The 24213-nt window shown below is 34.8% G+C and overlaps 1 long non-coding RNA gene across 1 annotated transcript in view; it reads left to right on the plus strand.

Annotated features, from left to right (window-relative positions):
- The window catches only part of LOC122241441, a 54520-nt gene extending 41823 nt beyond the window's left edge, over nucleotides 1-12697 (plus strand). Inside the window, exon 3 of the long non-coding RNA XR_006221583.1 lies at nucleotides 12593-12697. This is a non-coding gene — a long non-coding RNA (uncharacterized LOC122241441). The remainder of the gene's footprint in view (nucleotides 1-12592) is intronic.
- Nucleotides 12698-24213: the final 11516 nt, after the last annotated feature.

Genomic DNA, 24213 nt, shown 5'->3' on the forward strand with positions numbered 1-24213 from the left:
TGAATCTGAAACCCCATTTTAGGAGAAAGATTTGATTGCGTCCATTTGGAAGGATTATAGCTAGGCTAACATGATCATATGGGACAAATAATGCTGTGGGGGGCTCAGCTTGTGTGTAGTGAGTCAGTTCCGAGAAAAGGGGTTCATGTATCTTATCTATATAGTGGACAACAGGATTCCTAAGACCGAAGACCACTAACATTATGGGTTACATTTCTAATTTTTATTAAATTTCTTGCCTGCAATTTGATTCTTTTGTACCTTGACTAAGTCCTGTGCTTATTTCCATATGCTTGGGCATATGAAAATAAATCAGGTTTGGCAAGAAAGTTAAATTTCTGCTGGAGTAAGAGGTAGTTGGAAGTCTGACTTTTATGCTGGGGTTTTTATTGCTTGCTTAACACATAAATTGTATTTCCTCCGAAACTCTGAAATAACAGCTCAATAAATAACTACTAATATTGTAGTTCAAGCATTTTAATTAAACATCTTTAACTTCCACTACTGTAATATTCAAGTAGTGTATGGTGCAGTGAGCCTGCTTGGTTGCAAAACTGGAAGCTTTCTAGTAATTTAAGCAACATTTCAAATGAATTTAATTTTAACTCAGACTCTAGGTAACTAAGAATTATTTTTACTAATATCTAAAAATAATCACAGATTTGTTATACCTTTAATCTTTATTTGGTTTCTTTATTGTTAATAAACACAGTTATTTCCAAGTCTAGGTTTTTATTTATTATTTCCTTATAGCTAATTATGGTGAATTCTCAATTCCATGCAGTAAGATGAGGTTTCAGATCACAATGCCTTCAGGGTATAATCCAGAAATGTTTTCATTTAAGGGTCTGAATATAAATATTTTTGGTGTTCTGGGCCACATATAGTCTGTCACATAGTCTCTTCTTCCTCCTCTTCCCCATTTTCTTCCTCTCCTTACTCTTTCTTTTGCTCCTTCCCCTCTTCCTCTTCCTTCTTTGTAACTTACTCTTAGCTCATGGGTCGGTCATGTAAAAACAGGCTGCAGGCTGAGTTTGGCCTGTGAGCTGTAGTTTTCTTACCCATGATTATAATCCAAAAAGGAACTTGAAAGTGATTGAATTTTCTCTCTTCAAACTCATGAATTATCAATCATCCTTTTGTGATCAAATTATATGATCAGATTATGGCGTAGAAAGAGGGTGAAACACGTAGAGCAAGGGAAGGGAGAACAAATTGATAAATTACTTCAGAATTAGTAATATAGAAGATATTTATAAGCATCTATGTCATTTCAGATACTAAATAAATATATGTTGTTCACTTAATCTTCCAAACCACACTGGTAGGTTTTACAATACCCACTATATAGATTAGAAAACAGATGTGAAGAGGTAACATTACTAAGTAACTTAAACTATTTGTCAAGGTTCCCTCTCAGGTTTGTATGGCACATAAAACCCATCTTCTTTGTGATATACCACATTGTGATCTTTCATAGGATAGAGTGAGGAATACTATACACCTTACCACAAATTTATAAACATTAAAAAAACTGCTTTCTAAAAACATCTTATAAAATTGCTAAGATGTTAAAATAATTTTACAAGTGCTTATTAGAGTCAGTAAATGCAAATAAATTCAAACTGTTTAGAAAAAACATTATCTGTGGGGTGCCTGGGTGGCTCAGTTGTTTAAGCATCTGACTCTTGATCTCAGCTCAGGTCTTGATCTCAGGGTTGTGAGTTCAAGCCCTGTGGTGGGCTCCACATTGGGCTCTGCATTGGGTGTGAAGTCTACTTTAAAAAAAAAAGAGGGGGAGAGAAATAACATTGTCTTTAGTGATAATATATTGTTTTTTCATAATACATATAGTTTGAAAGTTCCAAAGTTTTTTTCCTAATAAATTGAAATGATTTATTCCCTAAAATGTGCATATATCTGTTCCCTTTCTCCATATCAGTACACTTAAAATCACAATGTATTCATGAAATATTCAAGATAAATATGAAACTGTTGTTTTACCCTGTTTTTCTGAGGCACTGAAACATAAAAGAAGGAGCTGAAATGAACTTGCTTAGTCACTGGTGGAGCTAAGACTGCCATTGGAATTATATACATATTCTTAAGCTAATGGATGCTTTACTAGATTGCCTCTTGTATGTTGCTTTATGTTTTAGGGAGAGCATTTTCCTTATTTCTAATGAATATACAGCTGGACCTACTTTTCTCAAATTAGCTTATCATCAAAGCTATTATTCCATAAAAGTACATCAGATGTTACTTAAATCTAGCTTGATTACAAATATCCCTACAGTTTTATTCAATTGCTTCACTCTAAACATTATGCCATCAAACCATTTAATTTGTCCATCTCTAGAAGTTTTATTTAAATTGCTTAATATTATGGGAATTAAATAACTCATTACCCAAACCATAAAGGGAGGTCATAACACAATAATAATGTTACCATCTGAATATTACTTTTCCTAAATCTCCAATATAGTAATAAAATACTGTATCAACTCTTTTTTTATGTTTATTTTTATTTTTTAGAGACAGAGAGACAGAGACAGAGACAGAGACAGAGAGTGAGTCAGAGAAAGAGGGAGACACAGAATCCGAAGCAGGCTCCAGGCTCTGAGCTGTCAGCACAGAGCTCGACATGGGGCTCCAACCCACGAACCATGAGATCATGACCCAAGCTGAAGTTGGACACTCAACCGACTGAGCCACCCAGGTGCCCCTGTATCAACTCTTAATATAGCTTTGTGAGATGTAGTAGCTATCAGTTTATATTTTGACTTTATAGATGAAGAACTCATATGCATTAAGCATAAAAATAATTTCAGAATGTTTCATGGCTTAATGGTCTTTTACAGAACAAGAATGTCTTGGTCTGTTTGGGCTTCTATAACAGAATACCATAAACTAGGTGGCTGAAGCAACAAACATGTATGTCTCACTGTTCTGGAGGCTGGGAAATCTGAGATCAAGGCATTGAGAGATTTCTGGTAAGAGTCAGCTTCCTGGTTCATAGACAACCATCTTTCTTCTGTGTCAAATGGCTAGCAAATTGTTACTGGTTATTGGTGGGAGGCCTCAGTGTCTCTCCATATGAACCTCTTCACAGGCTGCTTTATTGTTCTTACAACATGGTTGTTGGCTTACCCTCTGGTGAGCGATTTTAAGATCATAGGGCAAAAACAACAATGCCTTTTATAACCTAGCCTCAAAAGCTACATATTGACTCTTCTGTCATATTCTGTTTGTTACAAGTGAGTCAACAAGAGTAACCCATATTTAAAAGAAGGAAAATTAAACTCCAGCTTTTGATGGGATAAGCATCAAAGAATTTTCAAATTTATTTTAAAATCATCATATTGTTTTTTGAAGATTTTAAATACTTCTTACAATTTAAAAAATACATGAGCTCAGATTAAGAAGAAATTAATGAAAAAAAATGACCCCTGGAAATGAATATCATGTGATTAATATAACAAAAGATAATGGAAGTTATTGAAAACCCAGTAGGAGTGGGAGAAGCAGGCAAAATGAATTGGAAATGAACGAGTAATTAAAAAGGATTTGTGGTAAATTGAATAATGCCCCCAAAGATACCCATATCCTAATCCCTGGAATTTATGAATGTTATCTATATGGCAAGGGTGACTTTGCAGATGTGATTAAGTATCTGGAGATGGAGAGATTATCCTGCTGGCCCCTAATGTAATCACAACTGTCCTTACGGGAAGTAGGTAAAGAGATATTTGACCATGGTGACAGAAAAGGAGAAAGTGATTTAATATAGCAGAGATGTATTTAAAGATGGAATGTTGTTGACTTTGAAGATGCGGGAAGGGGCTATGGTCCAAGGGATGCAAGGAATGCAGGTCTAGAAGCTGGGAAAGACAGGAAAACAGATTATCCTCTAGAACTTCCAGAGGCAGCATAGCACCACCCACACCTTGGTTTTTGCCCAGTGAAACCCACTTCACATTCCTGACCTCTAGAGCTGTAAGAGAGTGTTTATTGTTTTAAGCCACTATGTTTGTGGTAATTTATTACAGTGTCTATAGGAAGATAAAAAAGTTTGGAGAGAAATTTGTATGGAAGAGAGACTAAGGAGAATTTCAAGTACCCATAATTATTTTGATTGAAAAATATAATAGAAAGATTGAAAGCTATAGTTCAAGAAATGTTTTAGAACCAAAATATTTGAATCAAAAATTGAAAAGCAATACTATGTCCTAAAAAAATTATCACAGAAAAATCCATAGTCATTCTGATAATCTCTACATTTTTAAACACTTTTTTTTTTTTAATGTTTATTATCTGTCTTTGAGAGAGAGACAGAGCATGAGCAGGGGAGGGGCAGAGAGAGAGAGAGAGGGTAACACAGAATCTGAAGCAGGCTCCAGGCTCTGAGCTGTCAGCCCAGAGCCCGGCGTGGGGCTCGAACCCTCAAACTGTGAGACCATGACCTGAGCCGAAGTCAGATGCTTAACTGACTGAGCCACCCAGTCACCCCATGACAATCTCTACATTTTTTTTAATGTTTATTTTTGAGAGAGAGAGAGAGGGAGACAGACAGACAGACAGACAGAGTGCTAGCATGCACAGGGAGAGAGAGAGGGAGACACAGAAACTGAAGCAGGCTCCAGGTTCTGAGAGCTATCATCACAGAACCCAATGCAGGGTTTGAACTCATGGACTGTGAGATCATGACCTGAGCTGAAGTCAGACACTTAACCAACTGAACCACCCAGGCACCCGACAATCTCTACATTTTAATTGGCATGCTTAGACTCTTTATATTTAACGTAATTTTAAGTGTATTTGGATTTAAGTCTAGTATCTGCTGTTTATTTCTTATTTGTGGCGTATATTCTTTTTCCTGATGTTCTACCTTAATTTATTAAAAAACTTTTTTTTAATGTTTATTTATTTTTGGGAGACAGAGAGACAGAGTGCAAGCAGGGGAGGGGCAGAGAGAGAGAGAGGGAGACACAGAATCTGAAGCAGGCTCCAGGCTCTGAGCTGTCAGCACAGAGCCCGATGTGGGGCTTGAACTCATGAAGTGCAGGATCATGACCTGGGCCAAAGTTGGATGCCTAACTGACTGAGCCACCCAGGCACCCCTCTGCCTTTATTTAGATTGTGTGTTTTAATATTCTATCTTATCTTCATTATTGCCTATTGGCTCTACTTTTTTTTCAGCAGCTCTAAAGTTTAAAATATTTAAGATATATTTATCACCATTCACCTTCATAATGAATTCACATTCATTAGACCACTGCATAAATAGTGTAAAAACTGTACAATTTTACACTCAATCACCCTCCTTTGTGCCATTTTTGTCATGCGTTTTACGTCAATATGGGTCTTAATCCCCACAATATGTTGATATTATTTTTGCTGGCAATATTCAATTATCTTACAGTTTTTTAATGAAGAAAAAGTTTTTTGTATTTTGACATTTACTGTATGCCGGCAATAAAGACAAAATACTTTGTGCATACAGGCAAAGAGGTTAAGTTATCCAACAACAAAATATATCAAGCTGGCCACAGACTTTCCAGTAACATATAATACTGGAAGATTGTGATCTGAGACTTATATATCAGTCCAAATATTATTTAAATGTAAATGGAACAAATATTTTTGAATTTACCTAAAAAAGAAACTATAACAATTATCTGATATTTGAAAAAAATCCAGAAAAGTTCTTTAAATGGACAGTTGGATATAAAATGGATGGGTTACTTAGGAGACTGAAAGATCTGAAGAAATTAAAGACAGTAAAACAAAAAGTAAATAAGTAATGAGAAATAGTAAAGAGAAACTAAGAGATGTGGAAAAATGAGAACATCTAACTATATCTAATTAGAGTTCTAATTTTTAAACCAAAAGAAAAATCTTTAAAGCAGCCAGAGAGAAAAATAAAATGATTATTTACAAAGAAATATAACTATTCTGACAAGTGACTTGTCAACTGCATCAAGGAAAGCCCTAAGGCAGTGGGATAAAATCTTCAGAGACTGGAGAGAAAATAATTGTCATCATGGCATTTTAAGGTATATAAAAAGAGAGAAAGAAAACTTTCTATTAACTTCTCACTAAAGAACCTTTAAAAGATACATTTTATTTGGTATTTGTATTTCTCTGACTTATTTTGCTTAGCATTAATACTCTCCAGCTCTATCTATGCCATTGCATATGGCAAGATTTTGTTCTTTTTAATGGCTAAAATTCCATTGTGTATATATATATACCACGTGTTCTCTATCCATCAGTTGGTGAACACTTGGGCAGTTTCCATAATTTGGCTATTGTAGATAGGCTGCTATGAACACCACGGTGCATGTATCCTTTTAAATTAGTATTTTTCTGTTCTTTGTGTAGATACCTAGTGGTGCAATTGCTGGATCATAGGGTAGTTTTACTTTTAACTTTTTGAGGAACCACCATACTGTTTTCCAAAGTGGCTGCACCAGTTTGCATTCCCACCAACAGGGTAAAAGTGTTCTCTTTTCTTCATATCCTTGTCAACACCTGTTTCGTGTGTTGTTGATTTTAGCCATTCTGACAGGTGTGAGGTGATATCTCATTGTAGTTTTGATTTGTATTTCACTGATGATGTTGAGCATCTTTTCATGTGTCTGTTGGCCATCTATATGTCTTTGGAAAAATGTCTATTCATGTCTCCTAACTGTTTCTTAACTAGATTATTCATTTTAGGGTTTTATTAAGTTCTTTATATATTTTATATCCTAATGAAAATAGACTTTTAACCATAGAGAATTGGTGGTTATCAGAGGAGGGGTTGGGAGAAATGGGTTAAATAAGTGATGGAGATTAAGGAGTGCACTGGTGATGAGCACTGGGTGTTGTATGGAAGTGTTAAATCACTGTATTGTACACCTGAAACTAACATAAAACTGTATGTTAACTAACTAGAATTTAAATAAAAACTTGAAAGAATAGGTGATGGGGATTAAGGTGTGCACTTGTGATGAGCAACAGGGTGATACATGGAACGGTTGAATTATATTGTATACCTGAAACTAATATAACACTATATTTTAACTAACTGAAATTAAAATAAAAACTTAAAAATAAATTAAAATAGTTTGTGTTATAAAAAAGAAATATAAAAGGTTAATACTTCCTGGGAAAAAATTAAAAAAAATAAATGTTTCATTTGAAAAATAATGACAGAAGGTCTGAAATGAGAGAAGAAAATGGTAAACATTTGAGTAAATATATTATGTCCAATTTGTGAGGTAATAAAAAGATGAAACTACTATAAATTAAAAAAAAAAGCCCTGAGCTTCTGGACAATAGAAGTTAAAAGATAGTGATTTTAGTTAAAGTATTTTAAGCTTTTATACTTTTTCTTTCAAGTCTAGATTTTGATGGAAAATTTCTAAAGTTATAAAAATAAAGTGGCATGATTAAATTAACTTTAAAACTATACAAGGAAAAAGCAGAATGAATAAAAGAAAAATTGAAGAAACTACATGCATTCAAAAGAATGCAGGAAGAAGAAAATGAAATCATATAGAAAAAGTAAAAACAAATATAACACAGTAAATGTAAATGTTAGACTGAATTATCCATGTAAAGACAAATTTTCAAGCTAGAGTGAAACAAATACTAGAAAAAGTTATAGTAGGCAAATGTAACTAAAAGAAAGCTAGTTTAACTCCTTTAATGTAATGGCTATATTGAGCCATCAGTGTTTATGGAGTATAACTATGAAACCGACTTTACCTTTGTTACCTACTATTTTTTAATACCTACTCAATGCTTTAAAGGTGATTACTACTTTCCTTGCTATTCAGTGACAATTCTAGACCCCATGACTTTTGTTTATTCTTATAAAAGAATTCCAATATTACATTATCTTGCAAAACAGATTCCTTTCCAAACATTATTGAACACTTCTACATTCATTGAAGGATTTAGCTGTAATTGGATAGTCTTTGGGAAAGGAGCTATCTTGTAGTTGGAAAAGAAGTAAAGGGTATATCCAAATTTTTATTTGACTGATTTTTCTCTTGTGGCGTCTTCTCATGGCTTCTCTGAAAACATACGCCCATCAAACTACAACTTTCTTAGTGGGCAATGGCTCTTCTTCAGATGATGCTCTTTTATCAGGTGCCCCGGCAGTACTTTTCACATTGTCTTTTTGTTATGATCATCTTATCCTAGTAATAAGTTGTCTTAAGTAGTGACTTTTAAAAATGATCCCATACTGACATTCCAACTATGAATTTCACATCTGATTTTGGGATTCAAGAACCTTTGTAAGAAACAAGTTATTAGAACTTCTGCAGACTTTTTTAACTTTATCAGACCTGAAGTTCTCAAGCAGTTTGGAAACAGTAGCATGGTGACAGATGCCAGTAGCTTGTCTTCCATTGTTTTGGCTGATCAGAAGACAATGATCCCAAATGGATTTAGAGTTTATTATTTACAGCACAGCAGGCAGCATGAGCTGCAGGTTCACATCAGTTTTCCTTTTCCTGAAAGTTTTACAAGAAGTTATCTGGAAGTGGATCCAGGTGGATTCTGTGCCGAGTAGGTCAGTGTCAAAGCTGAGGAACACTGATCTTAGAAAACCTCCAATCTTTTTTTTTTTTTAATTTTTTAAATGTTTATTTATATTTGAGAGAGAGGGAGAGAGTGGTGGGGGGGTGGTGCAGGGGAGGGGCAGAGAGAGACAGAGACAGAATCCAAAGCAGGCTCTAGCCTCTGAGCTGTCAGCACAGAGCCTGACACGGGGCTCCAATTTATACGAGCAATGAGATCATGACCTGAGCCGAAGTTGAACGCTTAACCCACTGAGCCACCCAGGTGCCCCAGGAAACCTCCAATCTCATGAGAGACTGCTGGCAAACCTACCCATCTTCTCTGGAGAGAGACCTTATCTTTATTACCTGGTCTATAAACAAGTACCTCTGGGGAGAAAGGGAGACATCTCTATCAATATTACCTTGTAATGTTTTCAGGAGAAAAGATGTCTCTATCTTTATTATACATAAATGTAAATAAACTTTCTCCAGAGTGAGTCTCTGTTTCTATCCTGCCAGGGCCATCTGAAAACCATTCCTGATGAAAGAGTCATGGAGCAAAAGGGCTGTTAATGCCTAAACATGTATAAATATGAAAGATACATAGGGAATTGTTTCTAACATTTTATATTTTTGTCTGTGGTGATAGTGGAAGGGTTGACTCCTAGTAGTACAATGAATATTCTTATTTAATCCTTTCTATCCCTTTTGCTATGTTTTGATGGTCCGTGTGAGCAAATGATTTTTAAATATGTGAAACCAGTTCTCAGATCCATCATTTGAAAATATAGTCTTGCTGCACCCTTTACTTTGGAATTTCCTACCTGTTGCATATTGATGCCACACGAGAAAGCTTTCATATAAGCTGCCTATTACTTAAATATCAGACAAGAAAGAGTTTAAGACAAAGAATTACTAGGGAAAAATAGCATGCCTTGGTAAAAACTTCTTTTCACTATGAAAATTCAAAATTCTAAAGTTGCATGCACCTAGTATTTAGTTTTAAATATCTATGAAAACCACTGACACATTTGTAAGACAACTGACAAATATACCATCTTATTGGGAAATACTAAACTTTCTAACTCATTTTATGAGGCTAGTAAGGCCTTGATAACAAAAACTGATAGGAAACAAAGATTTTATAGAGGTATTTCACACAAAACCACACAAAACAATTAAGTAAATATTAAGGAATAGAATTCATCAAAGGCTAACACATTATTATGAAATTGGAATTATAGGAATGCAGCATTAGAATTAGAAAAATCAATGTATCTTTAATAATTTAAAGGACAAGAATGGTATAATCATATCAAGATATAAAATATAATTGAAAAAATTTAACACTAATTCAGTATTTGAAAAAAACAACTTCTTAGAAAGAAAATTCTGGAAGAGAACTTTAGCCTGCTAGAGCTATCCATAAAAATTCATACCAAACATCACTCCTAAGAGAATTTCTTCAAAAATTAGAAACAAGACTTGTCTACCTGATATCACCACTTTAAGTGAACATTTTTGTAGTTATCAGTTTTTTAATAAGTTAATTAAAAGAATAACATTTGGAATACATGTTTAGAAAAAAACCTAAATGATTATTTTCAGCCAATATAATTGTCTACTTGAAGAACCAAAAGAAATTTATAGAGAAGTTATTAAAACTAATGAGAGTTTACAAGGCTATAATATATAATATTGATATTTAAATGAATTTTATTTTTCTTTCCCATCACAACTAATTAGAAAATGTGATTTAAGAAGATATTTGCAATAGCAACATAATGTTTTTTGAATATAACAAAATATTTAAGATTCCTATGGAGACAAACACAACCCTTATTGAAAGACATTATTAAATAAGACCTAAATATGTAAAATGATATATCATAGTCATGGGTTGAAGTCAATATTATAAAGAAAGTTTAGTATGATGTTCCAAAATGACAAGTTATACAGACTCAGTTTCTTATGTTCTGTAAGATGAAACCTCTAAATGTCTCTGGTAGTTATAATAAAATACTAATAGTAAATTCAGGTATTAAAATATACAAAACGTGTTGATATATCTTAATAAAAGAGCTATGAGTTAGGGACTATCAGCCATGCAAAATGAAAAGAACACATCATTTTGGGGAAGATATCAAGTCTCAAAAATTAAAATCACATGACAGAAGTTTAAAAAATTCATGTTGTATCAAGTAAATCTTCACAGTAGTAATGGTCTCATTCTAATAACCAGTGGCTGTTGAATCATTTATATGTAAGCCACCAGGTTTTATTAGTCCCAACCAAATTCTGCAACCTGGATTCCTGTGAAGGAATGAAAATTATTCAGAAATCCTAGGAAACTATCAATATAAATAAAGCAATAACCTTGGAAGTTATAATAATAATAATAAATAATTTATATCTATGGTGTTGATGCTTTAGATCAAGTTAGGCACACTGTGAAAAGCTGAGTTTATAATCTTTGTACCTGTGCAGGTTTGTCTGCTATTTAAAGGAGAGTATTTGGAGACTCAGCCATAATAATAGTTTAAATTTTTTAAAGAAGGTATTGAGTAAAATATGTAGTAGTTACTGTTTAAATTCTTGAGACAAATTGGCTTTCAGAATTTATTTAATGGAGATGTAACATCAATACATCAAATATTAAGCCAAGTACAAATAACAGCAAATATGTCTCTTCACATGTATGATTAGTTCTCACAACTAAAACACTGGTACTACAGTGATACAGAGGTGCACAGCCAGATCCCCTCTGCTGGCCCAAAACTTTCCTTTCTGCAGGTGTTATGAGTGTTGTGTAATGATGATTCATTCACAGGTAGTCAGTCCCTCTAGTAATTACTTCTTTTTTTTTTTATTTTTATTTTTTTATTTTTGGGACAGAGAGAGACAGAGCATGAACGGGGGAGGGTCAGAGAGAGAGGGAGACACAGAATCGGAAGGAGGCTCCAGGCTCAGAGCCATCAGCCCAGAGCCCGACGCGGGGCTCGAACTCGCGGACCATGAGATCGTGACCTGGCTGAAGTCGGACGCTTAACCGACGGCGCCACCCAGGCGCCCCTCTAGTAATTACTTCTTGCTGAAAGGAGTTGTCTTTTCCAAGGTTATGCCCCTTCCTAGGGACAGCCTCCATTCAGTGGTTGATGTGGGGACATAAAGTCTCAGATTTCAACATGGGACAGCAAGAAGAGCCATCATGGCTCCAGAGCTCCTGTAGGATGGGCTGAGGCCTTTGTTGCAATAGTGTCACCCTGTTCTGGGTGTTCCAGAGCAGACATTCCCCAGTTGATCTTCTATATGCAAATCTCTGTTCAAAATCTGTTTCCTAGGGAACCCTACCTAAGGCAGGGCTAATTTATTTTTTATTTCCATAAAAATATTTACTAAATTGACAACTATATGATAATTGTTGAGTTATTGGTTTAGGCATTTGAGATACGAAGACATATTTCCTAATCTAAATTTTCAATTTATATGGGTAGGCAGGGCATATATATAAAACACTGCTAAACAATATATATACACTGTGAGCCAAATGTGTGAAAAAGAGAGTATATATTATAGGAAGTCAGGGAAGGGAAAGATCTGTCTTCTTGAGCTGTGAAAGATAAGCAGGATTGAAAAGGAGATAGTATTATTCCTGGTATGGTGTAAGGCAGTTTGTTCATACTCTTTCATAACATGTATCAGGTGGCACCATGATTTATATAGTTCACAGTCCTCTTTTTTCAACTAGAGTGTGAGTTTCTCATTGATGGGTCCATATTGTATTCATCTTTGAATCCACAGAAAGTAGAATGTTTACTAATTTACTAAATATTTATGTAGCACTAATCAGTCAGTGTGCCAGGCACTGGACATTAGTATATAAATGAAGTATTGTCTCTGCTTTCCAGGAGCTTACTGTCCAGAGAGGAAGATTATTAATAGACACTTAAATAGATGATTTAGACACATTGTGACAAGTGATAGTCATTAAATAAATACGTATTTATTTAATGGACGTGCCATTTATGTTCCAGGTGCAGTGCTGTTTATGATGAAATAATCAACAAAGTGCTATGGGAGCACACAGCAGAGACCCTCAGCCCACATGGAGAAGAATATATTGTTTAATGAAGGCTTCCCATAGGAGGTGATGTTCAAGTGTGTCCTTAGGTGAGGGGACTCTCTTTCTTTGGGATCGGTTCTCTGAGAAGGACTCAGCTGAGAGCTGTCAGCTGCTTTGCTTCTAGCAGCAGGTGGATTGAGTGCTTTCATTATGCACGTCATTTGGGCTGCACACAGCAGTATCCACCTTGGTGATTTGGTGAGAACAGAGGTTCTTAAGCTGGAGGGTACATTGGAATTATCTGGAGGGCTTTTAATTTTTATTCTTTAAAATTTTATCTATCTATCTATCTATCTATCTATCTATCTATCTATCTATCTATCTATCTATCTATCTATTCTCAAGTTAGTTAGTAGATCCCAGGGGTGCATCACTTATGTGTGACACCCGGTGCTCATTCCAAGTGCCGCCTGGAGGGCATTTTAAAACATAGATTGGTAGGCCCCATCCTCAGGTTTTCTGATTTAGTAGATTAGGAGAGGGGCCACAAATTTTCATATCTAACAAGTTCCAGTGACGCTGATGATGCTGGCTTAGGATCCACACTTTAAGAGCCACTGATATAGAGAAAGCTGTATTTGAAATGCACTTCAGGTTGTTCATTGTGAGTAAGTAAAGTTTTGATAATATTTACCGAATAAGTATCACCAAGTTCAAGAATCCTCCTTACAACTGAGGGAGAAAAAACATGATTACAGTGCAATGTGATAAGTGCTGTAAGAAGTTAGTGCAAAGTGTTAGCAGGGTTTGAGAAGAAAATGGCTAATTTTTCCTTAGTGCATCATGAGAATCTTGACAAAGTAAGTGAAATTACCTTCTGGTTGTGAGTAAATTATTTATTATCTTTGCATTTTAGTTTCCCTATTAGTAAAATGGAGATATTAATAATGATATCAGATGATGGTTGTTAGGGTTAATTAAGATAACACATGGGAAATTATCTTATATTTGAAGTAATATTCAAAGTTCTAGCTTTTGTTCTTTGCTTGATTATCTTTCTAGAATTCTTTGCTTGCTTGTTTAAGTATTTATGACTGCACTGTTGTAGTAAAATAAATGATACTTTCATGGGCTTTCAGATTTTTTCTTTTGTTTTACTGGTAATACACAAGGAAACAGGATGGAAGCCGCTATTCACAGTCTAACTTAAATGAGAAGAATTAATTACAGTTTTCCTTTGTCATATAAACTTTGCCTTTATTACAAGAATTTGGAAAAGTTGAAAATTATTTATTGAGAGATAGGAACATTATCTAAACGATACAAGAATGGATGTACATTTGGTTAGAACTTCTATTCTTGGATTTAAATTTCATCTCTGGAATTTTTTTTATTTTTTAAAAAATAAATTTAATCTCTTTTGCCACATGATGGTAGTATTGCTTTTCTTGTTAAGCCACAAAAATAGATTTCAAATGCCAGTTGAAATCATAAAAAATTATATTTCTCCAAGGAGACCTAACAATAAAAAATTAGTTTCATAAAGAAATAAGGACTCCTACACATTTATGTTATTTTTAAAGAGCAGGAAACATCAATGTCAGTGTTTCCTAAGGAGAATTGCCATTTCTTCTTTAGGAAACAGATCTTTGCATGTCAGGAACGTTCTCATCCTTTCTCTTCTTGCCAGAATTTTGTTTTAGGCATTGTCTTTCAAATTGCTGCCCCTTTTAATTGGGTTGACCAAGATAATTTATTTCCTTGTAAGCTGATGTAGATATTTATCTTGAAGAAGAGAAATTTTAAATGGCACTTATATTGGTTGTATTTTACATAATCTTTTATATCAGATTTAGAATTAGAAGCTAACTTAGAAGTTGTCTAGTGTGACCCTCTTTGCATGCAATAATTTTTTCTGTATCATCCAGAACAGATGGCCATGCAGTTTCTCAGCTGCCTCTAAAGATGCCCTTCAAGGCAGCCTCTATTCTTTGTAGGACCCCTAGTAAAAGAACTTGCTTGTTGTTGTGCTCAACATAATGTGGTGTTGCTTGGAAGCTGTGAAGCTTCTGTTTGCTTGAATTTAAAACCATTTCTTTTGTCTGGAGGCAACCATCTTGTTGAGAGAATGAGTCATCGGATAAAATTATGAAATGCAGTTTGCTGCATACTGTCGTCAGTCACAATCTGTCCCACAAATCAAAAAATATTGAAGAAATATAACAAGCTACATTTCATACTCTGAGACATCTGGGTTTAATATATCAGAAATTTATTTTCTTCATGACCATCATGGATCTACTGAAGTATTGAAACAACTAGGACTTTTGGTTGTCCTTTTCCCAGAAGGGCAGTATACATTAACATTAAATTTTACGATAAGGAGGTGTAGTAGAGGAAAATAAATTTCTTTGTCACCTTGTTAATTGGGGGGCATGGTGTGTTGAGAAGGCACACATGTCTCAGCAGGGCCTTGGTTATTTTCTCAGAGGATGCGTTTTCTATCACCTACTTGTTCAGTGCTCTATAACCTGTTGAAGGTAAGATGGTAGGAGAGAGGTTTGTGCAAAGATTTAGACTGAGTAAACTGAGCTTACAGGAGTCTGAATGGCAATGGGGTCACCATGGGTCCAGAATGCATTTCTCAGCTTTGTAGATTTAGAAATGTACTCTTAATGGTTCAGCAAGGGGCTGATTATGCTCTGGGGGAACCCACCACATTAACTGATATCAGAAGAGAATGTGATATAAACCTGAATGCTTCTTTATTACATTTCTCATGAGAAGTTCACCTGGAAGATAATTCACAGTGGTCATTGTCCATGCCATAGCATTTTGGTGGATATTACAGTATCAGCTCCCTGAGGGGCACTATGCCAAGGTATAGAGATGAATCAGACCTTATACGACATGCTACTTCTGCAGATGGCTAATTACTTCCATTTTGTATTCATTTTGTTGGTTATAATTTCAGAGGGTGATATTTCTGAGTCTGACCTCCTGAAGCTACTTATGCATGACAACTGCATAGATTGTTATGATTGTAAATTTTATGATGTCCAAATCTAAAAATTAAATATGAATCGTGTTTTTCAAGTGCATGTCATTAGTAATGATTTTCTGTTATTACATAGCATTTTGACTAGAAAGGTAAGGAAAAAAATGTGAATTTCCTCATATTTTGGTTAGACATGGCAGACATTGATTAAATAAGATATAAAGAGTGAAAAAAATGGAGTACTAATGTGAGCACACAGAATTAGATAACAATTTAGTCTTTAAGAGGAAGGTCAAATATTCATATAATGTCCATCTTCTTTAAAATATCAATGTTGCCTTTTTTTTTACTTGATGAAGGGCATCTATCTGTATCTATATATCTATCTCTCTGTATATATTTGTTCACTCAGAAAAATTCATTAATGCTTAACAAATACCAAGGACTGTGTTAGGCATGGAAGAGACAAAAATAAGTAAGATATTTATACATAGTGGGAAAGACTAACAAGTAAACAGGCAATTCTAATTAAGTAGGATGTAAAGAAACACACAGTGCTACTGGTACTCATGAGAGTGTTCTTAACCAGCTATTACATTCATCATTAATTCAGGGAAAGCACATTTTAGTAAATATGTTTTTATACTTTTCCATAGTCTTCCTTTTGTTCTATAAGATTAAGATAAGATAGATGATTATCCACAAAGATGAGATGCACTTATTGTATGTGTTAACATATTGGTATAATTAAGGTCTTGATTATGGAAGTAATGGTCCCCAGAGAGTGGTGTCTGTGTGTGTGTGTGTGTGTGCGCGCGCGTGCGCGCGCGCGTGTGTGTGTGTGTGTGTGTACACCTATTTTTTTATATTTTTACTATTGGGAATTGGTGTTGTAACAATATTCTCCCAAATTTTCAGTATTTCCCCCAAACCATTCCACATTAAACATACAGCCTACATAAAAACTGGATGCTTAGAATGCAGGCATAGCTTCAGGCAAGTTTGTTAGAACCTGATCTTTGCTTACCACACGCACATAGGAACTCATCCAACCAGAGTGCTGCCTCAAAGCCCTTCCTATTAAGAAATTCAGAATCTACTACTGTATGGAAGTGTTTGTATGATATAAAGTAAGAGTCACTGTAGCAAAAGCAGAATATATGCTATGTCTATGTGATATATAAAGTTATCGTCCAAGATATTAGAGTCACAATTATTACATGCCTTATTTAGACAGCAGTATTTTAATATCCTTAATATGAACTAACAGAACATACTCTATTGCACTTTCTGGAACTTCAGAGAACAAAACCTTGGGCCAGTATGGATCCTTCTTTATTAAGCTGCAGAGAATCTGTGCTCTCAATCTGCATCATAGGGTATAGTTATATGAACTACTCAGTTCCTATCAATCACTTAACTAGTATAAATGGTAGTCAATAAAATTTCATCCATTCATTAACCTACCCAAATGGCATTTGTTGAGCTCCTATTATGTTCTAGGTGCTGTTGCAGATATTGGGTTTTCATGAATGAATAACATGTAATACTTATCTCCAGGGAGTTCTCATTTTATCATGGGAAGTAGATTTACTACTGATCTATCATGTGATAAGTATTATAATTATTTCTTGAACACAGTGACACAATGACTAAGAGAGGCAGGAGAAATATTGTCTATTACAGGTGGAGAAAGACTACATACAGATCAGAGGCCACATTTTTATTGTTTCTTGAAGAATGAATAAGAATTTTCTAGGTGGTTAGAGTGAAGACATTGAGAAAATATTATTAGGGAAATTACATATGATTCATCTATTGTTTAAGTTCTACTTTTAGAAATTTAGATGACTAGAAATCTCTATGCTTGGACTGCACCACCTTAGTTTTCTGCAGAAATACCTCCACTGGATTGGTTTAATATGGTGGTTACAGATTTCCCCAAGAAATTGCTATATAAAGAATATGGCTGCACTACTTGTAAGATGTTTTTGATTGGTAGCACATACTGACTTTTCAATGTGAGCAGTGTTTAGCAAACATTTTCTTCACCCTCTCCATAAGTAATTATCTTTTCTTGGTGTTAAACTGTTCTAACCCTTTATCATCTTTCTTAATTAAGATACATGTACTTCCTCTTTAATCTCCCTTTTTCACAGATAAAAGAGATCCTATCACATGTGGAAACTCTCAAAATCCCTCTCCTTGAACTACTAAGTTTTCTTTATCTTCATTTATCCTTCCCACTTTTCAAAGACTAACTTTTCCAAAAGAGCCTTCTAACCACTTATTTTCCAACTCATTTTTGGTATTTCATGTGATCAAATATTGCCTCTCTCCTAAAATCTCTATCTTTCTAACCAGTGCCATTTAGCCTATGAAGATGCTTAAGTCTTTTCATTGGCAAACAAGAGGAAAAGAATTTCAACTTTGGCTTTTCCTGTTTACCTTTCTTCATTTTAGATAATGCATAAGAAGCAAAAAAACCCCTGAGTAACAGGTCCCATGGCCAAGTCATACTTCAGTTGAGTGGTGGGGAATGCTGAATACTTCCACAGTTCTGAATATGAATTCTGAGCTATCTTTATACATTTTCATTCTCACTTGAGACTGAAAGTTCTGGGTGGAATATCTAATCGCCTGAACTGGGCCACTTATCTCAATAAACCCTGGTTGCTGTTTACCTTCTTTAGTGAAAACATGACCCTTTGCCCTTCACATAAAGCAGGATTTCCCCTAAAACAAAACAAAAACAAACAAACAAAAAAACCAAGTGCTTTAGATATTGAGCAGAAAAATAAAAATGTCCTGTCCCTTCACCCGTCATGATCACTCTGTCGCCTTTGTACCATTATCCACTCCCTTCTTGACACTTTTTCTTCACTTGACTTTTACATACCTCTCCTGTTTTTCTAATCTTGGAGTCTTCCTATTACCAATAGATTAGATAAAATATTTAACATGGCATTCATTGTTCTTTATAATGATGTCGTTTGGATTTTGAGCATTACATTCCCCTTTCCCTTCCAGCTCCTTATACTGCCATCCGATAACTTTGGTTTTTGATACAACTAATTACTTGTAATTCCTTTGGTATACCTTTACTTAGAGACATCCAGAAAAGCATTTTTTCCTTTTCTTATTCTTTAAGGTTCATATCAATTGTGTGAAACCCTCTAGGATTTTCTCTGAGCAGAATTAATCTCCCTTCTCTGCCTTTCGTTGGTACTTTATCTAGTTAGTTTATGACTCTCTGACAAATAGATTCTTCAAAGGAAGACCATATCATATTGACATGTAGCACAATGTTAATTAAATGAATTTTTTAAAAAGTTTATTTATTTTTGAGAGAGAGAGAGAGAAGGAGGGAGAGGATGGGGGAGGGGCAGAAAGAGAGGGAGACACAGAATCCGAATCAGGTTCCAGGCTCTAGGCACAAAGCCCAGTGCAGGTCTTGAACCCACAAACTGCGAAATCATGACCTGAGCTGAAGTCGGATGCTTAACTGATTGAGCCACCCAGTTGCCCCTAGTTAAGTGAAATTTTGAATCTTAAATTCTTTCTGTACATATCCTGGGTATAAATTGTGTGGTAATAAAAACAAGATTACAGTAACTGTTACTCCTTATCATCCAGGTTTTCAATTATTTAAAGTACCATTGTTTTTATTTACCATGCATAATTAAAACATTCTTAAAGTATCTTTCTCTCAAAGATCTGGACACACTTCAGCAAACAAAGTTGGAGTCTTCTATTATGCTGAGGAGAGCACTATGGTAAAATAGGGAGAAGAGCATCTTTCTATTGTGCTCCTATTATTTTCCAGGACAGAATAATCCTTTGGCTGCCAATAGGCTAATGTGATTGCTGGCTTAAAGTTTGGTAGTGTCTTTTCAAAACCGGTGTAGCAAAATCCTGGATGGGCAGCACTCCAGGAGCTACTATAAAAGCCCCTAAATTGCCACTCATACATAACTTTCAATGTTGTGCTGACATGTGCTGGCTATGGTTTGCCTCTTTGTAGACTGTGTAGTAATTTGGAGATGAACAGAATGTCTTTCTATTATTCTGGAATACTCTACCGCTTACACAATTTCCACATCTTGAATAGGCAGGATTAGACCAGCAATAGCATGAACATTCATGTTAAGTAGGTGAATGCCATGCTATACTTAATCAGGTTCTCTATCAAATATGTCCTGAGCCCAGAGGAGATACTTTCTGATGTTTGTTAATCATTTTTAGGCAACAAATTGCCAAGTAGTTTTGAGTGATATACTGTACCATATACAGTATATAATGTTTACTGTTGGATAAGGAAATATCTATTAACAGGGAGATTTGTGTACTATCCACAAAATAAACTATATGAAAACAATCTGTAAACCAGTAGTAAATGAACTTTAAATAAATCTTTGTCATGAACTTCAGGCTGTAAGGTAATGATACAGGTGTAATTAAATCTTTGGATAATGTAGATATCTGAAAAGTCACTCATAAAACACATTTCTATGTGATTCATATGCTTGTACAGTGTTCCAGTTTTAGAAATATAGACCTGAAGGGCATATAAGCTCTGCAGGAAGAAAGGGAAAGAGATGATAAGAAAAAAAGAGAGATCAGAGAGATCTAGCAAAACAAAAACACAAACAAAAATTTTAAGGGTGACAGACTCCAACCAGCAAACCTGAAGGTGGACATAAACTTTATTTGCTCAATTTGGCAATGGTGGAAGAAAGCACAAAATGGCAGTGGGAGAATGGCTGTCCAATGGCAGCTGGCAGAGTTCTGGTTTTAACTCTTGGCATTATAATTCTCCGCTGTTTGAATTCTGCAAGTTCAAATATTTAGGGAAAATATATTCCCTTTTATGATTCTTTGAAAATCTTTTGCCCTCATGAAGAAATATATACAATAGCTTTAATCATTTGTGTTTCATAGATTGCCAGTGGTTTCTAACAAGCCATGTAAACCCAAAACAATAAGGTCACAACCAGGAAAACCTCTAATGATAATGATCAGAAACACATTGCTGTCCACTGATTGAGTTAAACTTTTAGGATACTACTTTGTAAAACTGAAGTTACTCTTGTTTCTATAGTAAGTTTTTAAAAATAGTTTGTCAGAAAAAACTGTGAAAGACTGAAATGGGCAAAAACCAAAATTATTGGATCTTTTGTCTAGTGTTTTCTTCTAGGTTATTTCTGCCTTTCATGGTGTTTGGGCTATTTTATGACTTTATAAAGTTGTACAATTAAAATAGTAATGCAAATGATTCTTGTCCATAGAAGTGCAGATTATGTCCCCTGGAAAGGTGGTTGATTATTGCTCTGTAGGTATTAACCAGTTTTGCATCTATGAAGCAAATTCATTTCAGCATTCCTTATGGTTTATATCTAAATGTGGTTCTTTCAATTTCCCTTTTGTATCATTTGTAATATCTTATTGGTTCCCTCATTTAACTAGTTAAAATCTTTGCCACATGTGTTCTTTTTATATTTGTATGTATTTATCTTCTTAAAAATTATCTTTAACAGGTTATACTTATGATATTCCTAAAAATAGTTTAATATTGAGTAGTAATGTGGTTCTCTTCCTCTGTCTCATTCCCTCTCCCATACCCTCTTTCTAACTCTGTTTCTTCTTTCTTTCCTTTAGTAAGTATTTATTGGGTGCATACTCTGTGCCAGGAATCTTAAGAAGCACTGGGTATGAAGAATCCAACCCCAATTTGCCTGTAACTTTTACTTTTTATTATAATCTAAAATGCGGGACAAATAAGACTATATGAGATAATAAAAGAATAAGACCTATGGGTTTAAAATAGACTTTGATTTAAATTTGGGTTCTACCTCCTTCCTACTCTGATTTTTGACAAATCACTCACCTTTTCTGAACTTCACTTCCTTCATTTTAAAAACTGGTTACACTAATACCAACCAAGCAGGGTTGTTGTTGGATAAAGTAAGATTATATATGTAACTGCTAAGTATTTAGATGGTCCCTCATTCTTGGTAGGTACTCAGTGAATGTTAATTCCCATTAACCTTTCAACCTTCAGTGTTAATTCCCTCAACCTTCTTTTTCAATCCTCTTTTTGCCTAGTGCTCCCAACAAGTTATTATTGCTGTTCTTATTTTATTGATACTGGAATCACAGGTCAAGCTTAATAAATAAGAATCTAGAATACTCAAAGTCTTGATTCAGTACCCAGATCAATGGGTCACGTAAACTTGAAACAAAGAATAAGTTCACGGCCAGGAAAACCTCTAAAATGTTAAGAGCCATGCTTATGACTAAGGGACTAATAGTGTTAAATATGATTCCTATTGTAGGAAGCATAATATTGGTCCACCTGGACAATTACAGATCAAAATTGTGAAAGCTAGAATTGCCCTGTCCAATCCCTACAAGCTAATGCTCCCCATCTTGTGTCTTTGTGCCCACAGTATTTCTTTACCCAGTTAATACTCAATCGTTCCTCTATTATTTTTCCCTCCAACTCTGCTTGTCAGTTTTCCCTTAGCAGCCATACATGTTTGCACCCTTCTCTTATAATCTTTTACTGGGTAGTTTAAAATTTTAAGTTATTTATAATCCAATGAATATTTAATGGAATATTTATTATGCACCTTCCAGTTGCCATTTTTCTATTACTGCAGTGACACTGAAGGATGGTAAAGATGCAAATGCCTATTTCTTGTGAGTTTAATCTAAGCTCCTTCTGTCCTGATATATCTTATCATTTTGTTTGGTAATTAGACTATTCTGATGATGCTGTAAAATACATCCCAGTTGTAAAGGGAAAAGTCATTATTTATCATTAGAGGGTAGGGAATATGCTCATTTTTCACTGCCCTTACCTGGGCAGCAAGGACAGAGTGATGCAATTTCAACTTGGAGGCCTGTGCTTGATGTGATTCTGGGATGGAACAAATAGCCATGAAATTAATCTGAGAATGTTCAGTCATTCTCTTGCCAGGGCTTGGCTGGCATCATCTTTGTATATGAAGTATAGCTTTCCAGGCTCTCAGCTTCCTCTGAGCATGAGCAAAGCAGAAGAAGATTTGTTCCTGTTACATATTGTCCTATAAAGGCTGAGGACTGGGACCAAAAGGAAACAAATTAATGGGGGGGGGGGATGTCTTTTGAAGCCAAGGGGCTATAAATAGTATACTTCTGGCAGTGTTGTATTTATGAAGCAATGTTGTTACCTAATGTGAAATGGGAAAGAACTTGTGTAAGTGTAGTCCAGGGAAAAGGAAAAAAAAAACAGACTTAACTCAGAGATTTTATATTATAAAAAAAAATGAAAAAAACTAAGTGTGGATGGAGGTCACTAGTTTTCAAGAAAGGACAGTCTCACTTTCTATTCACTCATTCGACTAATACTTACTGAGCTCCAACTAAATACGAGACACTGTCTTGAGAAATAAACATTATTCTGGAATTTGGTATATTTAGAGAAAAACTTCAGTGCATTCTAAGAGGGTTAACTCATTGATTATATAATTTACATATACATAATTAACCCCTTTGATTATTTGTTGAATTTTGTATTTTCCTCTAAGTTTAAAAATATATTTCCTTCTTCCTTAGGGAAGATGATTTATTAAATTAACATGTAGTCAATGTTCTCTTGCTACAGAATTTACCTTTGTTTATAACTTATATAAATAACGTCCTTGATAACAACAGAAGAAGCCTCAAAGAACAGACAGATAGTTCAATACAAGCTGTGAAGTGATTAGTATCTTTCTTAGAGATGCATAGGAATCTTCTAGAAAGATGTCCTTGCTTATCCATGGTTAAATGAGGAGGGATTGTGATGATCTGCTTCTGACATAAACTATGGATTGCCAAAGAGAAGATTAAGTCTGTAATTATTACTACTTTACTTGGTATTGCAGTGGTTTATTATGCTTCTTGATGTTAAGTACATCATCAGTATTTTGTCATTTAAATGGGTGAATACATGTCAAGCACCTGGGAATAAGGTCTGTGACTTTGTAAACATGCATGACCTTGTCATTACTGGAGTTTTGTAGACACCTATAATCTCAGTTTCATGCATCCTACTCTCTGCCCTCTTTTGGGGTCATTCTATCAAATATTTGAATTTAACGATCTTTCAGCCCATTTGGAAGACAGTCCTTTGATCTTAACATTTTTTCACTGTCCCTTACTCCTTCATGATGTCACTTATCTTTTTACCCAGATTAATTGCTATTTTCATTCATTAATAGCCTTCCCTCTAATATATAGTTGTCTTACTCTTTTCTCTGTCATATGTTTTTGTGAAACTCTTAATACTGGTTATATCTGACATAGGGTTGTTTGCTCCAATGTAGATGAACAGGGCAGGAAAAAAACAAGAGGACATGGTTGACAGCTTTCATTTGAAATTTATGATACAAACCTCTAATGCTCCCTGTCAATCACTGTACTTTCTGATGCAGTCACTTTCCCACTTCCTTAGTTAACTATCTTCTATCCTCTTCTTTTTCCTCCAATCTCTAAACCTTTTAACCATCTTTATTCTCAGTTGTTGACTTTCAGAAGATGGTTTTCAAAATTTCCCACAATCAGATTTA

The sequence above is a fragment of the Panthera tigris genome, chromosome C1, assembly GCF_018350195.1.
Source record: "Panthera tigris isolate Pti1 chromosome C1, P.tigris_Pti1_mat1.1, whole genome shotgun sequence".
Taxonomy (NCBI): domain Eukaryota; kingdom Metazoa; phylum Chordata; class Mammalia; order Carnivora; family Felidae; genus Panthera; species Panthera tigris.